The 17421-nt window shown below is 32.2% G+C and overlaps 1 protein-coding gene and 1 pseudogene across 1 annotated transcript in view; both read right to left on the bottom strand.

Moving 5' to 3' along the window:
- Positions 1 to 17421, bottom strand: part of LOC145243573 (phospholipase A and acyltransferase 3-like) — a 64683-nt gene that overhangs the window by 12314 nt on the left and 34948 nt on the right. The window lies entirely within an intron of this gene.
- On the bottom strand, positions 12948 to 13081 carry LOC145244186 (U2 spliceosomal RNA; annotated as a pseudogene).

Genomic DNA, 17421 nt, shown 5'->3' with positions numbered 1-17421 from the left:
GATTTATAACGAGTAAAATCTTTGGATGGATGATGTGTACAGAAATATATCAGCAAGTTGAAATGCAAAATGTTTATTTCAATTTGCCGACATTTCTATTACTTTTGTGCATACGCAAATTCATTCATAACTTGAAGTGATTTAATTTTAAACTTTTTTCATCTATCTGTTGATAGCTCAAATGATAGGAAACATGGATGTAGCACTAAATGTTTTGGTTTTGATCCTAGTTGATGTGACATTTTTTTTAACTTGTGAAATCAGGTACAGGTGAAATATTAGGTACAATATAATATTCAATAGAGAATTGGTTCTATAACCATACAAAATATGCATGAATAAAATTATATTTAATATTTTACGATATTGCAAAGATAAAATGTAAGTTCTTGCTCAAAATTATCCCTTCCTTTAAAAAAAGGTTGTATGATATATGTAGCCGTCATGAAAATATATTCCAAAATCATATAATCCAAATAGTTTTATTTTTTAAATTAGAAAATCAAATCTTAGGCACCAAAGTCATTGTTCTTTTTTTTTTCTTTTAACTTTTGAAATCAGTGCTACATATTAGGTACAATATAATATTCAATAAAATTGGCTCTGTGATAATAAATACGAACTCTGTATAAATGAAAATATATTTAAGCGTATTTTACGACTGGGCAAGGCTGGGTGCCAGTGCTAGTTCATAAATAAGATAATTTGTTTATTTGTGAAATGTTATTCTCATTTTCATAGTTGTTTAATCATGTTTTGACCATCTCATCCTCTGGCCTTCTTCAGGTGATTAAATGTAAACGAGATGAAGCAGCAACAACTATGAAGATGAGGATAACCGTCCGCAAAAAACATGAATACACAAATTATAATGCCTCATCTCACAGGATTATATATATATATATATATATATATATATATATATATATATATATATATATATAATTTAAAAGAGATTAGAACAATAGTCTAAAGAGCAGAGTGTATTTTAATGTAATAGTAAAATTACTAATTTAATTAAAATACAGGGAAAGAAAAAGTGCTCGTTGTAATTTAGATATATAACAAGCTCGATAGGTAAATATCCTAGAGCTAATTTAATATTCAGTAATGTGATTGATAATTTAAAATTCAAATTAGAATTAAATTAAAAATCCGTTTCACAAGAAGGAACAACAAAAAAATCAATAATTTGTACGATCGTTTCGGAAAACAATGTTTTCATTGTGGTAGACATTAAGCCACGGACAATAATTTTTACAAATAGTGTTTTTAACAAACAAAGTTTCCTCATCAGCAAAAGTATTGGGAAGGGTTTTTAATATATGTAAAAGACACCATAAATAAACCTAGCATTAAAAGTATAGGCAGATGTATCTTTTAATTCTTGGCTTTTTGAAATCAGCAATTAAGGTCAAAGCATTCATATGGCTGTTTATTATAGCTTTTCAACTTATGAAATTTATATAATTATATATATATAACTTAAGTTGAAAAGCTACAATAAACATCCATATGAATGCTTTGACCTTAATTGCTGATTTCAAAAGGCCAAGAATTAAAAGATTCTCAGTGGTGGCGCACAAGTCATTTTTTTTTTTAACTTTAAATCATTACTATATATTGGATCCAATATAATAAATACGAAATCTGCATTAAACATTTTATGACCGGGCAATGCTGGGTGGCCTGCTAGTATTAAACAAAACAAGCAATAAATAAATCCCAAATATAAGGCGAAATATTACAAAAATCATGAAAAAGCTTCAAATAAACCAAAGACAAAACATCTATTTTTCGTCATATGATATTTTATGAGAATGCGTTCAGTTTTTGAGACATATTTCTAGTAATGAAGCTTTCAATAAACTAGAGGCGAAATATCGATCCTTCTATTTTATTTTTTATATTGTGAATTTTGTGTTCTATTTGGTTTTTGTTTATCTCTTGTTTTCTCTACACATAAAACTGAACGTAAACAAGTTTTTATTTTAGCGAGATAACTATAACGATGGCTTCCTCTTCTGGAACAGACCGTTTAGAGAGAAGCCAGTTGAAAGAGATAGTGCCTTTCATCTCCAACACGAATGTGCAGCGCAAGGCCGAAGACCGAGTGCTTTTCGTAATAGCTACAGGTGCCTTTTTTTTTTCTTTTTTTTTTTTTTTTTTTTTGTAGCTCGGAGATGATTATCTGAAGAATTTGGCACACGCCCATTATTTTTTTCTGGCCTTCACCCCAGAACCCTCTCAGCTACGCCCATCTTTCTGAAGAACATCGGATGATATTGCGTGGGTGTCGGGTATGATACGGGTGGCGAGTGGGAATAGGAGGTGGAAAACTATTTTGGGTTCGAAATAAATACGTGCATTAAGTAAAATGATGTTTATGTTATCTCTCAAGAGATGAATCTCATCTTATAGATGCACGATATATATATATATATTACACACAATTATATTAATGCAACTTTGTATTTGTGTGTGTGTGTGTGTGTGTGTGTGTGTGTGTGTGTTCGTTCCCCATAAGTTCCCAAACGGCTGCGCTTATCTATTGCAAATTTCAACACAAAGGTAATTTATATGTCTGGCAGTGTTCTTAGATATGTTTTTTTTTTTTTTTTTTTTTTTTTTTTAACAGAAATTTATCCGATAAATATCGAAAATCGAAAAAATCCGATCGTAAAAATAGTTTTTTCACGCCGGTAAGGGAGACAATGCAATCTTAGAAATTCTTTTTTATCAAGAAAAGAATTACTGACAGCTGGAGAAATTAGCATTTGACTACAGGTCGAATGATCCAGTGTTCAAACCCGGGTGTACCTTACCATTTTATTTTTTTCTCATTAATGAGTTCAACTAACAATAAAAAATCGGCAGACGTTGTGGAGAGTGTCCCCCCCCTCTAAATTCCAAAATTTTCACTTTTTTCCCCGTTAATATCATCGATTACAGACTCAAGTTTCAGATTATAAAAAAAATTGAAAAAAAAAAAAAAAAAAAAAAAAATTATATATATATATATATATATATATATATATATATATAATTTTTCAGATAGGGTTTCAGTTTTCAATTATAACGGTCTACTAAATTGAACACGATCTTTGTAACCAAGATAGATAGATACATACATGAGATGGATGACAGACGAGAGAGAGAGAGAGAGAGAGAGAGAGAGAGAGAGGGTAAATACATAGATGAGAGTGGGAGGAGGGAAGAGGGGGTAAAGAAATTTTTCTTTTTTTAAACCCCTCCGTTCTAACCCCTACCTTCCGGTCACATGAGAGGAAGTTGCCATTTTTTTCATCGTGGTCACAAAGTTCGTGTTCAATTTTGTACAACGTTATAATTGAAAACTGAACCCCCACGTGAAAAGTTATGGGAAAGAATTTTTTTCAATGTTTTTTTTTTTATAATCTGAAACTCAATCGATGATATTAACAAAAAAAAAAAAAAAGAGAAAATTGTGGAATTTAGAGAGGGGGGGCACCCTCGACAACTTCTGCCAGAAGATCAAATCGCCGCAAATCATTTCTTCGTTTGCATGTTTTAAAAGTAAACATTAATCAGAAGGGACTTTTCCAGGGCATTCATCGTCAAGTCCAAATATCAGATGACGTGACATTGTAAACAAACAGATGAAATTCGATGAACGATATTATTTTATATATATATATATATATATATATATATATATATATATATATTTGGGAGGGGATTATTCCACGTAATATATAATCTCTCTCTATCGACAATTATATAAATGCAACTTTTGTCTGTGTGTGAGTTCGTTCGTTATAGACTCCGAAACAGCTGAACATAGTTTCTTTAAAATTTACAGAACTTTAGTGTATAAGTCCGGGAGTGAGCTTAGTTAAGTTTTTTTCTCGGAATACCCCCGATAATTACCGATAATCGAAAGCGTTATTTTAATTTATCTATTATTGGTAAAGCCATTTTTCCCCCATGCCGTCGCTTTGCAACAATAATAGAACAACGGGCCGTGAAAATTCTACTGTGGGTAAGTTGATAGCATTTTTTTTTTTTTCATGACGTGGTTTGTAGGTTCAAACTCTGCACGTAAACTTCTAAATTTTTTTCATTAACTGCAAAGAATTTATCAGACTTGAAAATTTATGTTTTTATTTTATTTTTTTTTATTTTTTTGCATGACGTAGCCTGCAGGTTCAAACCGCGCACATAAATTTCTTAATGTTTTTTTTTTTTATCTATTAACTGGAAAGAAGTTTATATAAAATAATTTTATAAAAAAAAAACAGTAGTTTCTCTACAGTGCAATGTAGAATAACATATTTTAGAGTAAATTACTGCATGGAGGCATGTGAAGCTTCCTCCCGGGCGATTTCACGGATTTCGATGACAATAAAAATATAGGAGTGTGAAATTTTCGTTGATTATTCAATCCCGGTCAACGTCGGGTCTCCCTGCTAGCATATATATAATTATGGGGTTTGTATTACTGTACACATAGATTCGAAAAAGTTGTCAAAAAACAAATATATAACAAACAAATATTATCGAAGGCAAGATAAGTTACTTTTCTACCAAACTGGGTAATTTATTTTGTTTTTATTCAATGTAACATGTTTATTCAGCTCGAAAAACATGCAGTGTTTACCGATGTATTGGAAAATTAAAAATGGCGCCCGACACTCTCTTTAACATGGTAAGTTTGGGAAAAGGTGTTATAAATAATAAACTAGACAAAATACTATTAAAAAAACACCGAATATATGTCAAAATATGTCACGGTAACATATATTGAGCGAGTTTCTAGCAGTATTTTGTATAGTTTATTATTTATAACATCTTTTCCTGAACTTACCGTGTTAAAGAGAGTGTCGGGCGCCATTTTGAATTTTCCAATACATCGGTAAACACTGTATGCTTTTCGAACTGAATAAACATGTTACATTGAATAAAAACCCGAAAAATATATCCAGTTAGGTAGAAAAGTAACTTATCTTGCCTTTGATAACATTTATTTGTTATATATTTGTTTTTTGACAACTTTTTCGAATCTATGTGTACAGTAATACAAACCCTAATTATGTTATCAAAGAATAAATCTAAAACAAAGCACAACTTATCAAGACAAGAACACCTCAACACTGTGAAGAGGAGCAAACAATATCAAACGAAAGATGGGCAATAAGGAAAAGTTAAGAACGTCTAGCTTTTTAGACTTTTTCGACTTATCTCAATATGTTCAATACGGAATTCGCCACCTCACCCCTAAAAATATACTAACCCATTCTAATAATTCCTATCTGGCTTCGAAATGCCATGACCTAAAACGTTTTTTCTTAATTTTTCCCTCAACTTTTCGATATTGTTCTGATGATATAACAAAGTTAAATATAACTTTTATTCATCTTTCATTTAATATTGTTGTGTGCTCCTCTTAATAGTGTTGAGTTTTTTTAATCTTTCATTTGATTATATATATATATATATATATATATATATATATATATATATATATATATATATATATATATATATATATCTCGAATTAATATTAGATCAAATTACCTTAAAAATAATGCGACAATGCTAGAAAAACTTCCACAACGGTTCAGAATTTAAATACAATTTTAAAGTAGTCCGAATAATCAATAATTATATCATTATTATATTATTATCAATAGTATTATTATACTTTTATTATATTACTACATTATTATTATTACTACATTATTATTATTACTACTACATTATTATTACTACATTATTATTATTACTACTACATTATTATTATTACTACATTATTATTATTATTATATTACTATATTATTAAATTACTATTATTATTATTATTATTATTATTACTACATTATTATTATATTATATTTTTTTATTATATTACTATATTATTACATTACTGTTATTATTATTATTATTACTACATTATTATTATTAAATTATTATTATTATTATTACTACATTATTATTACTATTATTATTACTACTACTATTATTACTACTACTACTACTACTACTACTACTACTACTACTACTACTATATATTATCATTCCAATATTTCAAACGCCCTGGAATGATTAGTGAAAAAAAAATCAGAAATGAAATTATCCATGTGTGTGGTAGATTACGCTAGAACTTGGACAGCCATTTTTTGGGGGGCAGCGGGTGGGGGTTTGGCATATTATTTCAGATTTCAGATTGAATGACGTAAAGTACAATTTCCTCAAATATAATGTCGTCGTTAAAAACACAAAATCATTTCGAACGTTTTCGAACGTTAAATGTTAAATAAACATTGACTCATAATACTTGCGTGTGTGTTACACATTTTTAGACTTAGCAACCCACACCGCCGCCCCTAACAAAGAGAACTACTGAACCTGGCCAACCCCTGCCTACCCCCTCTCTACTGTTTCAGCCTGCCTACTCGGTCTCATACAGCCCCTGGCAGAAAGTGGTTAAGATTTAAACATCAATACAACACATTTTATCCTTGACCCAAAATCCAAAGAAAAGACAGATCACCGTTCTTATTCTCCCTCCTTGTGAGCGCCCCTTCCCCTTCCTCGGTCCATTTCGGCCTCGAAAACGTGGTAGGGGGGGGGGTGACGTAACACCCCCCTCCCCCCCAGGAAAAATGAAAAAAAATCGTTACTAAGAAACAGTACTTAATAAAAAAAAAAATTTAAAAAAAAAAAAAATAAAATAAAAAACTTGATCAAAAGTGTTGCGGTTCGACCGGCCGGTCTGACCTCCGAACAGTTTATTATTATTTTTTTTTTTTTGTGGAAATAACAAAAATGGAGTAGAACACGTGCATTCACATGCAAATGAATAAAGTGAATACATCAAGAAAAATGAACCAGTTTTCCTACAAGCAGATTGGTTAGCAAGGACAGGCGGCGTTGCCCAGGGCAAAGGAGCACGAATAAAGTAAAAAAGTTTTTAAATGATCGTGAAACACCTTATATATATATATATATATATATATATATATATATATATATATATATATATATATCGTGTGTGTGTGTGTGTGTGTGTGTGTGTGTGTGTGTGTGTGCGCGCGCGCGCTGGACTGTCCCGTCGATTTCGATGTATGAGATTCCACCACAACTACTAAAAAAAAACGACCTTGGTGTCTAACTGTCCCGTGGGGAGGCATTGTAATTAGGAACTACCAAGTTGCTCGGAAATCCACGAAGATGATTTGTTTATGGCGGTGAAAGTTTTCTGTAGAAGCAACCACACATTTATTTTTTAAAATTACTGCTAACCTTTGTCGGTGTAGATAACTGCCACAGGACAGAGCATACAGTAGACAGACCGCAGGTTTTTACATCAGAGTTTCCTTCTAGAAAGACTGAGGGTGCATTGCATCTCCCCAGTGAATTATTACGCACCCCCCCCCCCGCCCCAGATACCAACCTGGAAATTTCTAAGTCTTGGCGCGGTACATAGCGCCTAGACTTCCCGAATGGTCGCCCACCTTGTATTGGCCAGGCTCAACGTTGCTTAACTTAGGTGATCTACAAGATTATGCATCTATATATACACAATATATATCTACGTTTACAATATATATATATATATATATATATATATATATATATATATATATATATATATATATATATATATATATATATATATGCACACACCCATCCACATGCATATACATAGTAAATGTAATGGTTATATTGTACACATGGCGTTTTGCTCATCAATTTGATGCGGGAGTAGGTCTGCTCTTTAGGTTGATATATTTTGGGTAAGTAATTAAGCGATGAGTAAGTAAATATTACTTATCGCATTATTTTTTTATTTATTTTTTTTTGGTTTTTAGCCTTTCCGTATAAGGCCAAAAAAAAAAAAAAAAAAGTCACGATTAATTCAAATGCGAAGCAGATGTTTTTTTTTTACATAAGAAATTCATTTAAAAACCGGCTTCGAAAATAGGGCATTTTTGTTTATCAGCATTTTTTAAACGGCCTTCGTCTGCCTCGTCACTCCGCACTCAATAAGGTTGCGGCTAAACGTTAGACGAGTTTACCCTGCGCATCCTATCCGGCACATTCAGCCCCTAACATATTCATCATCTTGCACTCAATCATGTAGTCAAATGAGGTCTTGATAATGCTGCCACATCTGGTCTGGTGCAGTCACTGCAGTGGTGCATCTACCACTAGTTTATAGTTTTTGGATAAGATAAAAAAAAATTTTTTTTTTTAAAGTCTCCAATTTAATAGATACCGCTTTGTCAACTAGTCTCCAACCCCTGTCCCATCGCCGCAATGTTGCGCCCTTGGGCCAGTTTTACAAGTATCTGAATAAAATTGACTCGGAGGAGCTAACTGCACTTATACCCTCCTTGATGTACATATCCCCGATAAAAATCTTACCCCTTCATTGTTGAGGTCCCTAAATGCCAGAAACATTTCTACTAATAGGTTCTTCCCTTGATCAGCTAGACTTTGGAATTTTCTTCCTGCTACCTGCTACCTGCTTTTGACTTTACTGATATGCCAAACTTTAAATGTAACGTAAACCAACATCTTGTTAATCATAGTTAGGCATGGTCCCAAGTAATAGCCCATTTATCTAGGTGGCGATGTTTTGTTTGGGGTTAAAGTGAGGTATATATATAAAAAAAAAAAATGTCAGGTTCTTAATTCTTGGACAAGTCGACTTAGAATCCGTAAACCAGTCCAGACTACAGGGTGTTATTTATAATGTTATTTGATTATATACATGTGTATTATATAATGTACTGTATTTTTTTTTCAATTATTCCACCGGTCAAATTATTCCTCGTAATATATAATAATCAATAGAGGATGGATTCTATAATACATACGCAATCTGCATAAATTAAAATATGTTTAAGCGTATTGTACGACCGGGCAATGCTGGGTGTCCAGTAAGTAATCCTTTAAACAAAAATACTTGCAAAATGCATTACACTATGGAGGGACACCCTTTTTTTTTGCGTGAGATTCTAAAAGATTCTGAATGATTCCGGAAGATTCTAACAAGTGTCAAAGATTCCAAACAATTGGGTTAAGCATGAGTAAGAGACGGAACCACAAGAGAGAAAGCAAATCTTAGATAATCAGAGATGGCGAAGTAAAAATAAAAAGTAGAATTATCGATAATAAACTGTTGCAATATTTTTGATATTTTCCCCACTATATCTCTAACGAAATCTCGCCCCCACCTTTGCCAAACTTTCAAAAATCACTCCTCGAGCTACAACCACTAACATTACTTTCCTCCCACTATCTAAACGCAAATTCCATGAACAAAGCTTCTTTTCTAGAACTGCATGGACTATAGAATATGAATGTATTATTTTACAAAAGGTTCCTAAGTGATTCTGAAAGATTTCAAGATTCACAAGATTCCTAGATATTTCACAAGATTTCAGGAGATCCCAAAAGATTTCAAGAAATTCCAAAAGATTTCAGGAAATTCTAAGAAATTGTTAGAATTGGAATTATTTTAATACTAATTTGTCACCTTATCAAGGTTCAACAGCCACTCAAGAATAAGAGTTAATTGGTGTGGCAGTTGGACAAGGAAAGTGAATTGATGAAACGAACAGGTTTGGATTATTTAAGAATTTGTTAACATTAGACTTGAAAACAACCATGTTATAGTCAGCTGGGAAGAAGCCCGGTGGTATTGTGCTCCACAGATGGAAAGTTCTTGGAAATAAACTTTGTTCATGGAAGTTCTATTTAGGTACAGAAGGGAGAAAAAGAACTTCTTTACTGTGGTTGTAGGTAGAAGAGTTCTTGTAAATGTTTTACATAGATGAACAAGAGATCGGAGATCAATCGAGCACATACCTTGGAAAGATCCATGGCGTAAAGAAAGACCAGGAAGGTTTCTCCCATAAGAGAGAGAGACGGTAGGAAAGACAAGAGAGACCAGTGACGTTTCTCCAATGGGAAAGAGCACCCGCTTCCACTAGATTTGTAAGGTAAATGTTTAGATTTGTGACAGGGACAGATTGCATTAAAAAATGGTGTATAGGAAATAGAAATGTGTGTGTGTGTGTGTGTGTGTGTGTGTGTGTGTTAAGATTATAACATGCTGAATGTTTGGAAGTAAAACCTATTTAGTATTATGCAATAAATCTGAAGAAAAAAAAAGTTTAAATAGGAAATATGTTCGTATAATCGATGGATTTGCAAGATGGCTGCATTTGTTGTTGTTGTTGTTGTTGTTGTTATCGCTCGTGATGTGTTCTTTCCCTATTACTGTGAAATATCTGATCTGATTTTCACTCCAAAATATTCATGTCAAAAAAAACAAAAAAAAAAAAAAGAAAAAAAAACACGATTATTGTTAGTTGGTGGGTTGTTTTTGTTTTACGGCATATCAACCTTTTTCAGGTTATTTAATGCCGAATCTAGTGATTTTGAGGAACGATTTTTTAATAGAGTATATTTGTTTTTGTTTTTTTTTAAGTCGGATTCTATTCAACCCATTGTTGGGACCCTAACAGGTACTACCACTCCGGGTCAGAGTGGACCTGGGAGCAATGGCAATCAAAGGGTGGCTCCACACTCCCAAGCTGGGGCCTCACCATCGGATATAGTTTTAGGTCATATCCAGGACCACGATTATTGTGTTTACACATTGTTTTTTAATGTTTTTTTTTTTGTTTTTTTTTTTTTTTTTATGAAGCGTTTGTTTCCGACGCGAATTTATACGTTTACGTGTCGAAAAAAAAAAAAATAGAAAGCGTGTTCTGGATAGTATTTTCTAAGATTTGGCCACAATATTCGATCTGGGGATTTATTTGATTCCAACAGGTAAATAATTGCTTTGAGAGTGAGATACTTTCTAGAGTGGTGAAATGATGCAACCATTTTTACCTAGTTGAGATTAACCACAAAAGCCTCTATCATTAGGAGGTGAACGCAGTCAGAGGCAGAAATAACAATACATCATTTTTGTTGTTTCCATTTTATTGGGACGCAAATAATGGCAAAACAAGAATGAACAGATGGATTGCGTTTTAGTTGAAGAGCAATGGAAAATTCCCAGAGTGTATTAAAACCCAGGTGTGTGTGAGAGAGAGAGAGAGAGAGAGAGAGAGAGAGAGAGAGAGAGAGAGAGAGAGAGAGAGAGAGAGAGAGAGAGAGAGAGGGAGAGGGGGGCACGGCCGGGAGTGCAAAAAATCGATTAAAAAAATCGGTCAACCACAAAGGAAACATTCGTTCGTACTGAAATCGATATAACACAAGCGAAAACGACGAGAGAAATATCGATTTTGCATAAGTATAAATATAGCCTCAGTAAGAGAAATATATATATATATATATATATATATATATATATATATAAGTAGTTTATTACATATTTCATTAAAAAAAAAAAATAGAATTACTTTTCAAAATAAAAGGTTGTTGTTTGAACCAAAAGATACAATGTTTAAATTAATTAATTTAAACATTGTATTCTTTGGGTCAAACAATAAATTTTTATTTTGAAAAAATAATTCTTTTTTTTTTTTTTAAATGAAATTTGAATAAATGATTACTATATTGTCCAATTTCTACTGTACACTCTTTAACCCTTATCCTTGAGTGGCCTCTTGGCCTTGATAATGTGGTGATGCCTATGTAAAAAAATAAAAATAAAATAAAATAAACTAATTTTATTTGCTCTATCTAGTATATTGAGCAATTCTATTTGGCTGGGATTGTTTTATATAAAAATATTTCCTTCCAATATTTTGTAAGACTTGAAGCAACCAGATTCACTAACCTGCAATCTAGTTCGTTTCAATTGAAGCATGGGTGTGTGTGTGTGTGTGTGTGTGTATGTGCGTTCACGCAATAATATTTAAAATAAAATATTACAATAATAAATTGATAATCTATATATATAAAAGGCAAAAATCGGTGTGTATGTATGTATGTATGTATGTATGTATGTATGTATGTATGTTTGTTTGTAACGCTAAAACTTTTGAAAGACGGAACCAGAGTTGACAAATTTGGTATCATATTGCACCTTGATCACCCGGATGACAAATATCGAAATTTCACGTCAAACGGACCAGTAGAAAGGGGTCAACTGATCGTTTTTCTCCTAGGGGGGCCCCCAAAAAAACCTGTCATTTTAACGTTATTCAATACGTGTCACGTGACGTGACGTCAGCTCAAACTTTTGACAGACACAACCAAAGTTGACAAATTATGTATCATATTGAACCTTGATCACCCGCATGACAAATATCGAAATTCCACACCAAACGGACCATTAAAAGGGGGTGAACTGATCATTTCTCTCCTAGGGGGGCCCCCAAAAAAACCTGTCATTTTAATGTTAATATTACATAATCCAAAAACGCTTAGTCATGTCACGTGACGTGACGTCAACATCCAGTAATGGCGAACAAATGTAAACAAACACTTTGTTTTACCGATACTTTTGTAATTTCTCTTCTGCTTTGTTCTAGAGATTATTAAACTCCATGACAATGTCTCCAACGTATTTAACTGGTTAAAAATAGTATTTATACAAGAGTTTTAACGAAAAATATCAGGAAAAAATGTACAGGAATAAAAAAAAATTCAGCTTTCAAAATATTCGTCGATAAAAAAACCGATCTTTATATTTACGCTAGCCATTTTGTATATTACCACGTGACCTGCTATCTCTTAAACTGGAGGGGGGGGATCCACTTGAATCCAACAAAACCAGTAATTTTTTTTTTCTATTATATATACATCATTTTCTATAAAATTAAGTGTAGACTTTATAATTAAAACAAAAAATGTTATTCATACTAAAAAAAAAAAACGCTTAGTCATGTCACGTGACGTGACGTCAACATCCACTAATGGCGAACAATTGTACCTATTTACTATGCCTCCCCACGGGACAGAGTTAGACACCAGGGTCGTTTTTTAACGTGGAGAAAAGGTACAAAAATAAAAATTGTCTCAGTCGTTGAGGATTTCTCCTCCACCGAAAGAGAACAAGAAATAGAAGTGCAGCATCTGAAGAACAGATACTACACTTTGATCTTGACCAAAAGGCCAAGAATGCGAACAATTGTAAATAACAACTTTTTTCACAAAACCAACACCGTCTTTCTTTTTTTTTCTCTCTCTTTCTCTCTCTCACCCACTTACTCTTCCCTCTCTCTCACCCTCTTTCTCTTGACGTCACACCACTGTTAAACTGTGGGGGGGGGAACACATTCCCAGGCATTATCTCCTATAGATGCACATTTTATTAGAAATTCAGCTTTCAAAATATTAGACGATAATAAAAATATAAAACCAACACCCTCTTTCTCTTTTCTCTCTCTCTCACCAACTTACTCTTCTCTCTCTCTCACCCTCTTTCTCTTGACCTCCTACTACTGTTAAACTGTGTGTGTGTGTGTGGGGGGGAAGAGGCAGCTTGAAAACCAACAAAAACAGTGCACAGTTTCCCAAGCATTTGGGGTGGGAAGGGGGGGAAGAAGCCGAGCGCACAGTTTCGTGTGAGAGAGAGAGAACAATTCTCAACCTATATACTCAACAAATTTTTTATCTACAGATTTGAAAGTTTGTATATAGGGTATTCAGACATATGGAAATATATCTAGCATAATCTATCTATTATATCTATAAAAGTGAAAATGTGTGTGTGTGTGAGGTAGCCAGAGAGAGAGAGAGAGAGAGAGAGAGAGAGAGAGAGAGAGAGAGAGAGACAACAATTCTCAACCTATATATTCAATACATTTTTTATCTACAGATTTGAAAATTTGTATATAGGGTATTCAGACATATGGAAATATATCTAGCATAATCTATCTATTATATCTATAAAAGTGAAAATGTGTGTGTGTGTGTGTGTGTGTGTGTGTGTGTGTGTGCGTAAGAGAGAGAGAGAACAATTCTCAACCTATATACTCAACGTATTTTTATCTACGGATTTTAAACTTTGTATATAGGGTATTCAGACATATAGAAATATATCTAGCATAATCTATACATTATATCTATAAAAGTGAGAATGTGAGTGTGTGAGAGAGAGAGAACAATTCTCAACCTATATATTCAACAAATTTTTTACCTACAGATTTGAAAATTTGTATATTGGGTATTCAGACATATGGAAATATATCTAGCATAATCGATCTATTATATCTATAAAAGTCAGAATGTTTGCGTGTGGTTGTGTGTGTAAGGTTGCGAGAGAGAGAGAGAGAGAACAATTCTCAACCTATCTATTCAATAAATTTGTTATCTACAGATTTGACCATTTGTATATAGGGTATTCAGACATATGGAAATATATCCAGCATAATCTATCTATTATATCCATAAAAGTGAGAATGTGTGCGTGAGAGAGAGAGAGAGAGAGAGAGAGAGAGAGTAAGTACAATTCTCACCCTATATATTCAACAAATTTTTTATCTACCGATTAGAAAATTTGTATATAGGGTATTCAGACATATGGAAATATATCTAGCATAATCTATCTATTATATCTATAAAAGTGAGAATGTGTGTGAAAGAGAGAGAGAGAAGAGAGAGAGAGAGAACAATTCTCAACCTATATATTCAACTAATTTTTATGTACAGATCTGAAAATTTGTATACAGGGTATTCAGACATATGGAAATATATCTAGCATAATCTATTATATCTATAAAAGGTAGAATGTGTGTGTGTGTGTGTGTGAGTGAGTGAGTGAGTGAGTGAGAGAGAGAGAGAGAGAGAGAACAATTCTCAACCTATATACTCAACACATTTTGTATCTACAGATTTGATAATTTGTATATAGGGTATTCAGACATAAGGAAATATATCTAGCATAATCTATCTATTATATCTATAAAAGTGAGAATGTGTGTGAAAGAGAGAGAGAGAGAACAATTCTCAACCTATATATTCAACAAATTCTATCTTTACAGATTTGAAAATTTGTATATAGGGTATTCAGACATTTGGAAATATATCTAGCATAATCTATTATATCTATAAAAGTGAGAATGTGTGTGTGAGAGAGAGAGAAAGAACAATTCTCAACCTATATACTCAACAAATTTTTTATCTACAGATTTAAAAATTTGTATATAGGGTATTCAGACATATAGAAATATATCTAGCATAACCTATCTATTATATCTATAAAATGACCATGTGTGTGTGTGTGAGAGAGAGAGAGAGTCAGAGAGAGAGAGAGAACAATTTTCAGCTTGTGTGTGTGTGAGAAAGAGAGAGAGAGAAAGAGAGGAAGGAAAATTCTCACCCTATATATTCAACAAATTTTTTATCTACATATTAGAAAATTTGGATATAGGGTATTCAAACGTATGGAAATATATCTAGCATAATCTATCTATTATATCTATAAAAGTGAGAATGTGTGTGTGAGAGAGAGAGAAAGAGAGAGAGAGAGAACAATTCTCAACCTATATATTCAACTAATTTTTTATCTACAGATTTGAAAATGTGTATATTGGGTATTCAGACATATGTAAATATATCTGGCATAATCTATGTATTATATCTATAAAAGTGTGAATTTGAGTGATGGAAAGAGCAAAAAATTCTCAACCTATATAACCTATAAAAGTGAGAATATGTGTGAGAGAGAGAGAGAGAGAACAATTCTCAACCTATATATTCCACACATTTTTGGGCACAGATTTAGAAATTTGTATATAGGGTAGGCAGACATATAGAAATATATCTAGCATAATCTATCTATTATATCTATAAAAGTGAGAACTTGTGTGTGTGTGTGTGTGTGAGAGAGAGAGAACAATTCTTAACCTACATACTCAACAAATTTTTTACCTACAGTTTAGAAAATTTGTATATAGGGTATTCAGACATATGGAAATATATCTAGCATAATCTATCTATTATAACTACAAAAGTTAGAATGTGTGTGTGAGAGAGAGAGAGAACAATTCTAAACCTATATATTCAACAAATTTTTTATCTACAGATTTGAAACTTTGTATATAGGGTATTCAGACATATGGAAATATATCTAGCATAATCTATCTATTTTATCTATAAAAGTGAGAATGCGTGTGTGTGAGATAGCGAGAGAGAGAGAGAGAAAAAGAGAGAGATAAAAATTCTCAACCTATACATTCAACAAATTTTTTATCCACAGATTTGAACATTTGTATATAGGGTGTTCAGACATATAGAAATATATCTAGCATAATCTATCTATTATATGTATAAAAGTGAGAATGTGTGTGTGTGTGAGAGAGAGGACAATTGTCAACCTATGTATACAACAAATTTTTTATCTACAGATTTCAAAATTTGTATATTGGGCATTCAGACATATTTTAATATATCTGGCATAATCTGTCTATTATATCTATAAAAGTGAGAATGTGTGTGATAGAGAGAGAGAGAACAATTCTCAACCTATATACTCAACAAATTTTTTATCTACAGATTTGAAAATTTGTATATAGGGTATTCAGACATATGGAAATATATCTAGCATAATCTATTATATCTATAAAAGTGAGAATGTGTGTGTGTGTGTGTGAGAGAGAGAGAGAGAGAGAGAGAGAGAGAGAACAATTCTCAACCCATATACTCAACAAATTCTTTATCTACAGATTTTAAAATGTGTATATAGAGTATTCATACAAATAGAAATATATCTAGGATAATCTTTCTATTATATCTATAAAAGTGAGAATGTGTGTGTGTGAGCGAGAGAGAGAGAGAGAGAGAGAGAGAACAGTTCTCAACCGATACATTCAACAAATTTTTATATATAGGGTATTCAGAAATATCGAAATATATCTAGCATAATCTATTATATCTTTAAAAGTTAGAATGTGTGTGTGTGAGAGATAGAGAGAACAATTCTCAACCTATGCACTCTACAAATTTTTTATCTACAAATTAGAAAATTTGTATATAGGGTATTCACACATATGGAAATATATCTAGCATAATCTATCTATTATATCTATAAAAGTTAGAATGTGTGTGTGAGGTAGCCAGAGAGAGAGAGAGAGAGAGTAAGAACAATTTTCAACCTATATATTCAACAAATATTTGATCTACAGATTAGAAAATTTGTATATAGGGTATTCAGACATATGGAAATATATCTAGCATAATCTATCTATTATATCTCTAAAATTGAGAATGTGTGTGTGAGAGAGAGAGAACAATTTTCAACCTATATACTCAACAAATTTTTTTATCTACAGATTTGAAAATTTGTATATAGGGTATTCAGACATATGGAAATATATCTAGAGTAATCTATCTATTATATCTATAAAAGTGAGAATGCGTGTGTGTGTGAGAGAGAGCGACACAGAACAATTCTCAACCTATATATTCAACAAATTTTTTATGTACAGATCTGAAATATCACATTTGTATAGAAGTAGAAATCTT

The sequence above is a fragment of the Euprymna scolopes genome, chromosome 22 (assembly GCF_053919585.1).
Source record: "Euprymna scolopes isolate OS-2025 chromosome 22, ASM5391958v1, whole genome shotgun sequence".
Classification (NCBI taxonomy): domain Eukaryota; kingdom Metazoa; phylum Mollusca; class Cephalopoda; order Sepiida; family Sepiolidae; genus Euprymna; species Euprymna scolopes.
Note: the sequence above shows the minus strand (reverse complement) of the source record. Positions and strands in the feature narration are given on the sequence as shown.